The following is a 12,209-nucleotide window of genomic DNA, read 5'->3' as shown; positions in this document are numbered from 1 at the left end:
ATTAATCTCTGCAATGGTTAGACTCATACGAGAGCTGCGCAACAGGGTTCAACCCTTCCCTCTGAGATTATTTAACCCTGCTGTGCGAGGCGTAACACTTCTCGGTCAACTAGCTGCCCCACACCAAACTTCCCTTATCATTACTACCCCCGACTGATGATTCTGCTGTCTCTTATCCACCTTCCGGAAAAACCGAGACCACCTTGGTCCCAACTAATCTGCCATTAACTTGGTGATCGAACTCCCACCGGCTACTGAACCCAAGCTCAATCGCTCAGTCGCTCCCAATGACTCCCAAGGAAACTTCGGCTATCTAAAACTATTCTATCTACCTTGCCACTCTAACTCTATATGCTCTGGGATCCTCGATCCCCTTACCTGACCCTAAGGTCTCTACCTGGTCCCACCTGCACTGCTATAATCACACGGCCCTCGCCCACGGGTCTCACCCAAACTATATCTTAGAGTGGCCTCTCCTACAGGTCTCACCTCTCTTGGGTAATACAGGCCTAAGTCCATCTTGAAACTCAACGAATTACTCTCTCTTGATCTCTATCATGCTAATTAGGAGGTACGGGCCTTCGCCCACACTTCTCTAACTGGCTACTAACAAATGTCGCAGCTATCCCGCAGTCTTACCACACTCTCCATGTTGTCTCTAGCGCTGACTACTACTCCGAAAGCATCCCATGCCGGACGTTCACGTAATCTTCATCCTGACTCACTCGAGTCCTGCTGACGATCCTCCAACTTGGTTTCCCAAACCAGACATGTCACAACTAGGAATTCTAATGCTTTTGTAAACATTAACAATGATAACATTTGTAACTAAAACTTGAAAGTATGCATGATGTTTATTCAATAACACCAAAGTTCCATCAAACACCCTATGCAAACACTTCAAATAGTCAACAAAAGATTGGAAACCCTAAAAAGCCCGGTTTAAGTCCATTATAGACTAGGATTTCCTTATTGGGCCTAATGGACCAATAAGTTTCCAATTTGACTAGTTTGGACTTAGAACCCTTAATTGGGCTCTAATTCAACCCACCTTCATGAGATTTGACATTTCAAACCATATTGGGCCTAAAATTGAATAAACTACTCCAATAAGCCTTATTGGGCCATAACTAGCCTAATTAACCTTGTTGGGCCATAACTAATCTAATTAGCCCTAATGGGCCACAAACCTAATCTTTTATGCTAATTGGGCCGTGAACCACCCTAAGGGCCCAATGGGCCGAAATTTTTTGCCTATAAAACTCATAATCTCGAACCAAGGATTGAAGTGGGCCAAACTAATTCATTCCTTCTTCCTTTGGCCCATTTCGGCCCAAGTTAAAAAAGGGGTTTATGGAGGATTAAGGGAAGTGACACCTCATTGTTGTTTAAGGGATAATGAGGCTTTTATACAACATGTATCCATACACTCTCATACTTCCATGCAAGGTCACTTCTCTCTTCCCCTCCCTATTTTTCTTCCTCTCGGCCGAGGATCACACACACACACACACCTCACTTGAATTTTCTCTCAAACACTCACCACAACAACCACTCATTTCCTCTAAAAAATTTCAAGATCTAGGGCATTTCAAGATCTAGGGCATTTCAAGAAGGTTTTTCCATAAAAATCATCATCCTTGGTAAGTTGTTACTTAGATCCATGGCTTAGTTTCTCTATTACATCAAAAATCTCCTCCTAACTCATGCAAAATTCGTGATCTACTCCTTAGAATCCATCTAAACCATAGTCCTCTCAAGAAGCTTACTAGGGCCGAAAATCACATCAACCTCTTCCATTTCTTCTTCAAAAACTGTGAGCAACTAAGCAAGGTGAGTCCATACCCCCATGTTTTCGGTTTTTACTTGTTTTTGGAGGGAGAATACAAGAGTTATGTGTTGATCTATGTGTGTTTGCATGTTATATGTGATTTCTTTGGTTTTGTTGCGATAATGTGTTAATACTTAAGATATTTCAAGATTTATAGCTAAAATGTGAAAGATTTATGAACAAATAACATAATAAACAACTTACTTCAAAGATCTAAGGGTCTTTAGGCTCAAGAAGTGGAAACAAAGTCAAACTCCTTATAAGTGTCATTTTTGCAAAAATAACAAAGATTTGGGTAAAATATGACATTTTCGGTTCTATAAGGATAAAATGGTATTATTCACATAAAAATCTGACTTTTATGAAAATAAAATTTTTCTAGGGGTCAAAAACTTAAATTTTAGCTTATTGGGCTTTAATTTGGGCCTCACAAGTTTTTGGGCCCAAAGTTGCGAAAAAATGAAGTTTTGAGGGACTGAAATGGAAAACTTAACAAACTGTGAGTCTAATACGTGAATAAACTATTTACGGGCTGAAAATGACTTTGATGCAAAAATTGGACTAGAAATGCAAAGTTTTTGATTTTGGGGTCAAAATTGTAAAATTTACGGAATTTGAGCCAAAAGTGTAAAATTTTTACAACTAAGGGCTGGAAATGAGAAATACAATAGTTTTGGGCTGAAATTATTATTTAAATAAATTTGGGTCGAAAATGTCAAGAAAAATGGTTTAAGGACTAAAAATGTCAATTTTCATAAAAATGGACTAAAAGTGTCATTTTTATAGATAAATGGTTGAAATGGTCAAACTAAATGTTTTTGGGCGAATAGACAAATATAAATTTTTGGGTTAAAAATATAAAGTTATAACACATGGTTTTTTTAATATATATATATATATATATATATATATATATATATATATATATATATATATATATATATATGTATGTATGTATGTATAACCAAATTTTCGTTATAAATCAAACGCCAAAGCATTTTAACACTTCGAATAAACATATAGTTGACAACAAATACCTACATTATGAACTTAAGATCGATAATTTATAATTGATTCAATGGTTGAGCTTAAATATCTTCTATTCGTGCTATTGGGCCTTTGTGGCCCAATATCATGATTATTGGGCCCAATATATTCACACATGTTTATTGGGCTTCCGGTGACCCAATTACGTAACCAATGGGCCTTTATCAGTTATAACATGCTATTGGGCCTTAATGGTCAATTCACATTGCTAATAAGACCCTAAACATCCATAATATGCTTAATGGGCTATAACGTGCTTGTAGCATACTCGAAAGCCTGTAATAACATACAAAGTTAGTGGGCCTCCGTTGCCCTCTTCTCTTCGTCTGTTAGGCTTACCTTTTATTAAAGTAAACATAAATCAGGTTGTTTAACAAGGTTATTTCAATTTTAGTGGGATTTAGTGAGAAATAACAGGTGACACCAATAAGTGTCGGTCGTAGACTGTAGTTATAAACAGAGTCTCCTGGAGGGAGAGCGAGAGTTTGTGTATAGATCTATATGGGGGTGACTCCCCCACACCTGAGTTGTTCGCTACAGTTAGACTCGACCAGTCTAGGGTAACAAAATCTTGATCAAAACCGACATCCGATAAAATGCCAAGACAGACGAATTAGTCATTATTATGCATGGTTATAACGACTCACATAGAGATCCATTACCAGCTAAGTAATCATGGGAAATCACATTCATTTGTTGAGATGATACAATAATACAAAACTATCATATTATTTATATCGGAAAACATCGGGTTTTCTGGGGGAACAACATTATTCACTCCTACATACAATAACTATAATACAAGAATCAATTTTGTAACACCTGAAATCAGAAAGGTCAAGAAAGTTAAGGAAAAACCCTAAGTTAAAGAGGGTTGACTCGTCGAGTCTAGGGAGGAACTCGGCGAGTCGGAGCGAGATCCGGGTGTAAAGTAAGTGACCGACTCGGCGTGTCGGCAAGTGGACTCGGCGAGTCTGGTCTGGGTTGGGAAACCCTATTTCCGACACTTGGTACCCTATTTAAGCATCTTATTCTCTTCCCTAGGGCTCATTTGCGGCCCCTATAGTCCAGAACCCGAAACCCTAAGCCTCCATTGTTGCTCATTCAAGATTTCTTGCCATTTTGGGTGATTTGAAGGAAGAAGGAAGAAGGCAACCATTGGGGATTCAAGGATTGGCAGTAGATCCAGGGTTTGTGGGATTTTCCAGAGCATTTGAAGGTAATGAGTCGCTACCTTCACTCTTTTGCATATAGATCAACCTTTATCATGAGATTTGGGGCTTTTAGGGCAAGTTTAAGAACCATTTCGAGTTAGAAGCCCAGATCTGAAGTTGCTACTTCAGATCTAAGTGTATCTTGGCCTAGAGAATCATAAAGCATCAGTCTATGGGTTGATTGTTAAGCCCCTTTTGTCTTAAACCCTAGTTTATAGTGTTTTGAGCCTAGATCTCCTTAGCTACACGTAAAGTTTGCCACTTTACGTAAGGAATAGACTTTAGAAGAGTGGATCTACAATTTGGAGTCCATGCATGACTCAAAAGCCTCTGAATATATGAAGGATTGAATAGACCCGATGAGTCCTTCGAGTGGACTCGACGAGTTGGATGAACAACTCGGCGAGTCTGTTGAAGATTTCCTTGGACTCGGCGAGTCAAGTCGCGAAACCCCAAACCCTTCGAGTTAAGACTCGGATCAGTGAGTTGAGTGGGGACTCAATGAGTTGGTCAGGTCAGGACTCGAAAATCGATAGACTCGGCGAGTCAAGGGGCTGACTCGGCGAGTCGAGTCGTGAATGAAAGGATTCTAAGCGTATGAACTCGGCAAGTCAGTAGGCAGACTCGACGAGTAGGGTTGACCTGGAAGGTTGACTTTGACCAGGACTTTGACTTTGAGCAGAGTGGACTTAGTTAACTTTCGGAGGACAGTTAGACTAAGTGTTATATTTGGTATTAGTAGATCGGGGAGTTTTTGGAGCAGCAGTTCGAGAGTGTCTGATAGCAGTCAGAAGGGTATCAGCAAAAACTCCAGCAGTGCAGGTGAGTTTCCTTCCAGTAGGAACGGGTCTAAGGCCACAATGTCGGCCCGTTTAGTAGTAGTAGTTTTCGGACTTCGATCCGATGTAGTATTTAGTATGTTTGATGCCTTTGTGGCTCCGACATGATTTATGTGTTATGTGTTTCGGGCTACGACCCGATGCAGTATGCAGTATATGTGTTCATGCTAGTTGATGTGTTTATGCCATGCTATGTTCAATCAGTTCCGGACTTCGGTCCGATGCAGTTAGTTCCAGACTTCGGTCCGATGCAGGGGACAAGGTCCTAGACAAATCCAGACTTCGGTCCGATGCAGTAGTTCCGGAATTTGGTCCGATGCACGGGACAAGGTCCTAGTCAGTTCCGGACTTCGGTCCGATGTAGAGGGCAAGGCCCTGGTCAGTTCCGGACTCCGGTCCGATGCAGTGGGCAAGGCCCAGTATGTGCTTTATATGTTTGCATGGTATGTGGTAGTTTGGGGGAGATCACTAAGCTTCGTGCTTACGGTTTCAGTTTTTGGTTTCAAGTACTCAATTTTCAAAGGAGGAGCTCGGAGAGGTTGCAGTGCACATACCATAGTCAGTTAGCCTGGGATGTTTTACTCTGATAATAAGTTATGTTCGAAATTAATACTATGAAATTATGTTATGACTTATGATACAGTTTTTATAAATGTGGTTTAGTAATGTTTTAAAAGAAAATTTTTTAGTCTTGAAAATTGGGTCGTTACAAATTTTGAACAACAATCACTTTTACATGTTTCGAAATCACATACATTTGCACTTATGGGATCATCACATCTTTTTTCGCAAAGAGTTTTTGTACAGAAAATATCGGATTTTTTTGGGTTTTACAATCAATACAAACTAGTTTATATCAAACATGCTTATGAACTCACCAACATTATATATGTTGACGTTTTCAAAATAACTTGTATTCTCAGGAAATCGTTAGACTGAAGAACCTCCAAGTGTGTTTCAGGAAATTTCTTTTGTGTAATGTTAAACATCAGACGATTCATGTTTTGGAACTATGTCATGTAAACAATGTACTTGATGTGAACAAGGTCAGTTGTAATGTATTAATGCATGGTGATGTTTATGTTATGTTTCATGAATATTCATTGTGATGATATTTCAATTTAAGTCACACAAACCCTCAGACGTTTCCGCCGTCTGGTTCGGGGGTGTGACAAGACATCTTCAATTGCGAAAACGCGAATTCAACGTTGCGAAGTTTCCTAAACTCCCAACTTACGCACTCCTTAACTCACACATCCACTTGGGCTGTCTTTCTTCCTGATGAGAATGCAACTCATCCTAAATCCACGCACCCTTCTGCTCCTGAATTCTGGGAAACTCTCTCCCCCACTTTGGTTCAACTAACACTTTACAGTTCACTTGCTTGGAAAGGAGTCCCAATCGTTCCTATCATCCCATGACCAATCTGCTAGTAATCCAATGCTTACTACTACTAGTGATCCAAAACTCACTGGTATTAAATCCGAACCGCTCTTGAAGATTATAGAACACTTCCTGAGTTCTAATCATCCTTGCTACAACAACTGCGTCCTGAGAACCCGCTCTAATAGAAACATCTTCGAACTAATACTCTATCATCCAAGGTATGCAGATGACATATGACTTAATCGAAAGTAGGTAATACAATACTCCAATGTATACTTACTAACATTGATGCAATACCATAACAATATAATCATGAATAAAAGTTGACAGGAAAGAAAAAGATATGCACCTACAACATACGGTGCTGCTCGCGGCTCCACTATAGATAACTGAAAAGCCCTGCTCCTCACCGCAGGCGCCTCCGCTCGGCCCTGACGGCCATCAGTGATCCTCAAGGTCGTAGGGGCCGGTGCCATCACCCGTCCTACTAGAAGCAAACTCGGACACTGGGCCTTCTTGTGGCCCCTCTGACTGCAATGGAAACATATCAGGTCTGATCCCTGGGTGGTGGTATCAGTACAATCCCTGCTGAAATGACCAGTCCGGCCGCACTTGAAGCAGCCAGAATCACCACCAGTACCACTCCTGCACGCACCCTCGTGCGTCCTGCCACACTTGCCATAACGACTGCATCCCTGATAATCCCTCGATCTCAAATCTGACCCCTTGGGCCTCTTGCCCGAAACCCCCCATCGTCTGCTCAGTCTCAGCCTTCCTCTTCCCAATATGCTCCAAGTCGATCTCCCTCTCCCTGGCTCGAGCAATGATATCCTACAGCGTCTTGCAGCTGGACCTGCTCACAAACTGCCTTATTTCATTCCTCAGCATCTCGTGATATCGGGCCTTCTTCATTTCCTCGTCCGCCACATACTGCAGAACAAGAAGAGCCCTCTCCCTGAACTTGGCGATGATCTCCGCCACAGTCTCGGTCGTCTGGCGTAAATCCTGAAACTCTCGTGCTAGTTGATGCACCTCAATCACTGGTGCAAACTCGGCCCTGAAACTGGTTGAGAAATCACTCCATGTCATCACGTCCAACGTGGCATCATCCCCAATGGCATGGCCAACCTCCTCCCACCAATTCCGTGATCTGTCCTTCAGAAGGCAGGAGGCCAATCGGACCTTGTCCCCCTTAGGACATCGGCTCAAACGGAAAGCGTTGACAACATCGGCCAACCACATGCTGCTAGCGATGGGGTCCCGAGCCCCATGGTAATCGGGAGCCCCACAAGCCCTGAACTCTCGGAATGTCAAGGTACGCACTCCCACCAAATCCATCACCTCAGCGCGGAAGACTCCTAGCCTCTCATCCAAAATCTCCTGTATCCCCTCCTTGACCGTACCGAAGATCACAGGATTCTGGTCTAGACATTGCGCGCAATCTCAGCTGATATAAACTCCCTCATCCGCTCCTCGAGCTGGTCGACTCCCGAACCCGAGCCTGATCCCTCTCTGTCGCCTGATCCGCCCACTGGTCTCTCACACAACGTCACCATGCTGAAAATATATCATAACCACCATCCGAATACTCATCACCAACGAGGGGTCACACACGCACTACAAGTTCCATGGTTTTATCTTAGCCCCTCTTGAATCGAGTACGGATCCTCTGCTTCTAGTAGTACATGCCCATACTACCTTCCACATCTATCCGTACTTTCCTCAAGAGCTGCCTCGACTCCACCAAGTCCCTTCTACTGCTACTGCTCTCTGCTACTCTCATCCTAGGCTTACCCTAGGGTAATCACCATCCCACTCTCCGCCATCAGCTGCATAAGAAGTACCTGCTTTCTTCCCCTAACTAGCTCGTGAATACTATTACATATTACTCAGACCAGATAATTCTTCGAATGAGAGATCCTGCCCTACAACAGTTGGACTCAGATGAGAGCTGTGAAAACAGAGCTAGACCTAACCTTCTGAAATTATTTAGTCCTTGCAATATGTAACTTAACATATTCGTTTACTAGTTAGTGAAAGAAAACTAGAACTCCTAAAAGCACCAAGCAAGCAACATTCGCATGTCGAGTACACATAATCAAGCATATACTACGCAGGCTATCATCCTGACTAATCTGTACTAGCATGCAGTTCTCATAAAGCTGAAACACATATAGCAGGCACATAAGGCATCCTCCCTAGATCCTTAATCTTAATCTAGCATGCAAATATCATAAGCATATCATAACATATCATATCAAACTTGTATGGGTACTTTGGGGTACTTACTTGAGCTCGGCTAATTACATGTACCACACCCTTTTCTCTTTCTGAAAGTTCTTTTGTCTTTTCAAATTCTTTTCTCTTTTCCAAGTCATTTTCTCTTTTTCAAAATTCTTTTCCCTTTTTCAAAGTTCTTTTATAAAAATGATTTCCTTTTGAAAACTTTCATACCACGTCCTCAGTTTGAGTTCAGACACACCCGAGAGTGTATCTGAATCCCTCAAACCAAGGATCTGATACCAACTTGTAACATCCCAAAAATCATGACCAAAAATTTCTTTTTAAAACATTAATAAAATCCATAATTATAAAACATTTCATTTATAAGCAAAACTGTTATATCCAATCAAAGTATAATCACAAAACATATTCTTTTTATACCAGAGTAAAACATCCCAGGCTAAACAAATAATGGTGTGTGCCATGTGATCACCTTGAGCTCCTCCCTCCGCTACCGAAAGTACCTGAAACTAAAACTGAAAACTGTAAGCACGAAGCTTAGTGATTTCCCCAACCTACCACATACCACATACACATAACTACATACATATAACCACGTACTAGGCCCCGCCCAGCATCAAGCCCCGCCTGACATCAAGTCCCACCTGGCATCGAGCCCCGCTCGGTATACAGATCTGTCTCCTTTAGGCCCCTCTTGTCTCCGGGCCTCGCCCGCTACATGCATACATACAATCAAATAACATACATAGACATACTTTAACTGTACTCTGATCTAAGGCCTTGCCTAACTTTTCATGGGGAGTTATAATGGCATAAAGCTTCCACCTTTATGCCTTAACCACTCTAAATGCTCTCAGATCTGAAAGGATCTATGCTTGGGACGTCCAAATCCCACAAGTAATCATTCTTGGTCCAAAAACTTCATAAAAAGGGCTATAAAGAGATCAAACAAACTAGAAGTCAAGATGAAGACTTGATTACCATTAAGTGCAGCAAATGGGGTGTATCTTCTGGATCTACTCCTTCCTTCTTGAACCTCCAACCTTCTTCTTGTTCTTCCAAGCTTCAAGAATGCTCAAAATCTCACAAAATGACTCACAAACTCAAGGGAGGCTCTAGGGTTTCGTTCTGGTCTTGAGAGAGCATTCAGGAGGCTGAGGAAATGGGAATGAGATGCTTAAATAGGGCACCAAGTCCCGAAATTAGGGTTTCCCAACCAGACTAGACTCGCCGAGTCAGTCCCCCGACTCGTCGAGTTGGCCACTTAATTCGCGACACGGAACTCGCTCCCACTCGTCGACTTCTTCCTTGGACTCGATGAGTAGACTACTTGACTTAGGGTTTTCCCTTCCTTTCTTGGTTTTCTGAATTCGGGGTGTTACAAAGAACCAAAAATTTCGTGCCTCTAATGGTTCACACCCAAACCCTAGCGACCAAGGAGCTTGAAGAGAGAGAGGAGAGAGGTAGAATTTTGGCCCTAGCTTCTCTAAGAATTCTTGGACGAAAATATGAGGCTTAAGGGTCTTTATATAATTTACCGAAAAACCCTAGATAACTCCCAAAACAATAAAATAACATTATCTTACTTTTGGTATTTATCTGGTTTCGTAATTATCCTCTAAGGATAATTTTGGATATTCTAGATCCTCTAGAACCATAGAAATCCATCCAAGGCTACCCACTCATTATATATGCATCATAGGTAGCGATGTTTAGACTGCTGAAGACTTAAATAGGATACTGCATGATTGAATAAAGGACCTGCAATATTGTTCAGGACCATTGGGTCTTTACGCTGTAACATATGTAATGTATCGATTTATGACATCCTTAGGATTTTATTTGAGACAATAATTGTACTGAAAAAAGTTTTTAAAATACTGAGATTTCCCATAAATAAATTATTATGATTTTTAAAGCGTAAAAAGAGTTCTTTTTGGTTCTGAAAATTAGAGGATGTAACATTATGTTTTTATAAAAAAACAAACATTTAATATTAAATAAAAAGGTTACAATAGAATAAAAATTAAAAGATGACTTCATAAATTAAAACACAATTTAATACCTAAAAACACGACTTAATACCTAAAAACATGACTTAATATCTAAAAAGCATGACTTAATACCTAAAAATTAAAACACGACTCAATACTAAAACATAATTTAAATTTAGATTAAAGACATAAATCATACTACTTATCCCAATTATATTATTTTGCAATCTCCGCCTTTACATTTGCAACAATCCAATGATCCTTTTCAGACAATTTTTCTTCATTTTTGAAAAAAAGCTTTAGCACACAGTGGCTTTCTCTTTTCTTTCCCAGTTCAAAATATTTTTCGAGCTTACTGTGTAACACCCAAAATTCAAACTAATTTAAACTTTTAAAAACATTTCAAACCATTAAAAATCATTACAACTTTGTTTTCAAAATGTATAATATCAGAGTTTTTCCCAGAAACATAGACAAAACATGAGGAGCTGTACGATCATGCCTTCGCCTTACCGCGATCCCCTGATGTACCTGAAACAATAAACTTGAAACTGTAATCCCGAGAGCTTAGTGAGTCCTCCCAAAATACCCATACCCACATCCATACACATATAATCATAAACAATATACTATGGGTCCGGTCAACCATCAGGTTGGAATAACCTAGGCCCTCAACCATCCGATTGGAATGCCAACGCACTATGGGTCCAATCATCCTCGGGATGGAATACCACAAGCCCATAACCAACAGGTTGGAATACGCACACACTATGAGTCCAATCATCCTCGGGATGGAATGCTCACGGCCCACGACCTACAGGTTGGAATGCCCAGGTCTATTGGCCTTCGCACAGAGCAGATAAGCCTCAACCGCTAAACACACACGTGCACATATAACAGGTAATCACATACAGTCTATAGACAATACTTGATCTAACAGATCATACCACACATCATACAATATTATCCTACCCTCTAGGATACCAATCTAACAAATCATACTAGCATAACATAACCATATAACAATCAAAGGGTCGGCCTTGGTACCTTAGACCCTTGAGTATAGTGAGGAAAACTCACCTCGCTAATGACGTCTGAAACTAGAAAGCTCAACTTCCAGATTGCCAACACGAACTCCACCACCTATAGTTACCATAAAACCCTTTTTCATAAATCTCCAAATTACCAGAATACCCTCATAAGTCAACTGGTCAACTCTTGGTCAAAGTCAAAGTCCACAGTTAAAGTCAACAGTCCATGTTGACTCGACTCGTCGAGTGTAGTTCACCGACTCGTCGAGTCCTTCCTAAACTCGAGAAGTCGTGAAATCCTTGATTGGCTCGTCGAGTTCCCCTTTAACTCGCCGAGTTCATACGTGTCCAAGAATTTGGGAGAAAACCTAGCCGACTCGCCGAGTCTTCGAACGACTCGACGAGTTCAAGGCAATATTCAACGGACTCGTCGAGTTTGTTCATCAACTCGGCGAGTTCATGACCATCGTCATATGACTCGCCGAGTTGACTATGTAACTCGCTGAGTCCTTTGCAGACCTTCATCCATGCAGACACTTTTTAAGCCATGCCAAGGTTCCAGATTACAGATCCAAGCTTCTAAGGCATGTTTATCACGTAAAGTTGCAAAATTTACGCACATG

Source organism: Lactuca sativa, chromosome 7 (assembly GCF_002870075.4).
Source record: "Lactuca sativa cultivar Salinas chromosome 7, Lsat_Salinas_v11, whole genome shotgun sequence".
In the NCBI taxonomy this organism is placed as follows: domain Eukaryota; kingdom Viridiplantae; phylum Streptophyta; class Magnoliopsida; order Asterales; family Asteraceae; genus Lactuca; species Lactuca sativa.
Note: the sequence above shows the minus strand (reverse complement) of the source record.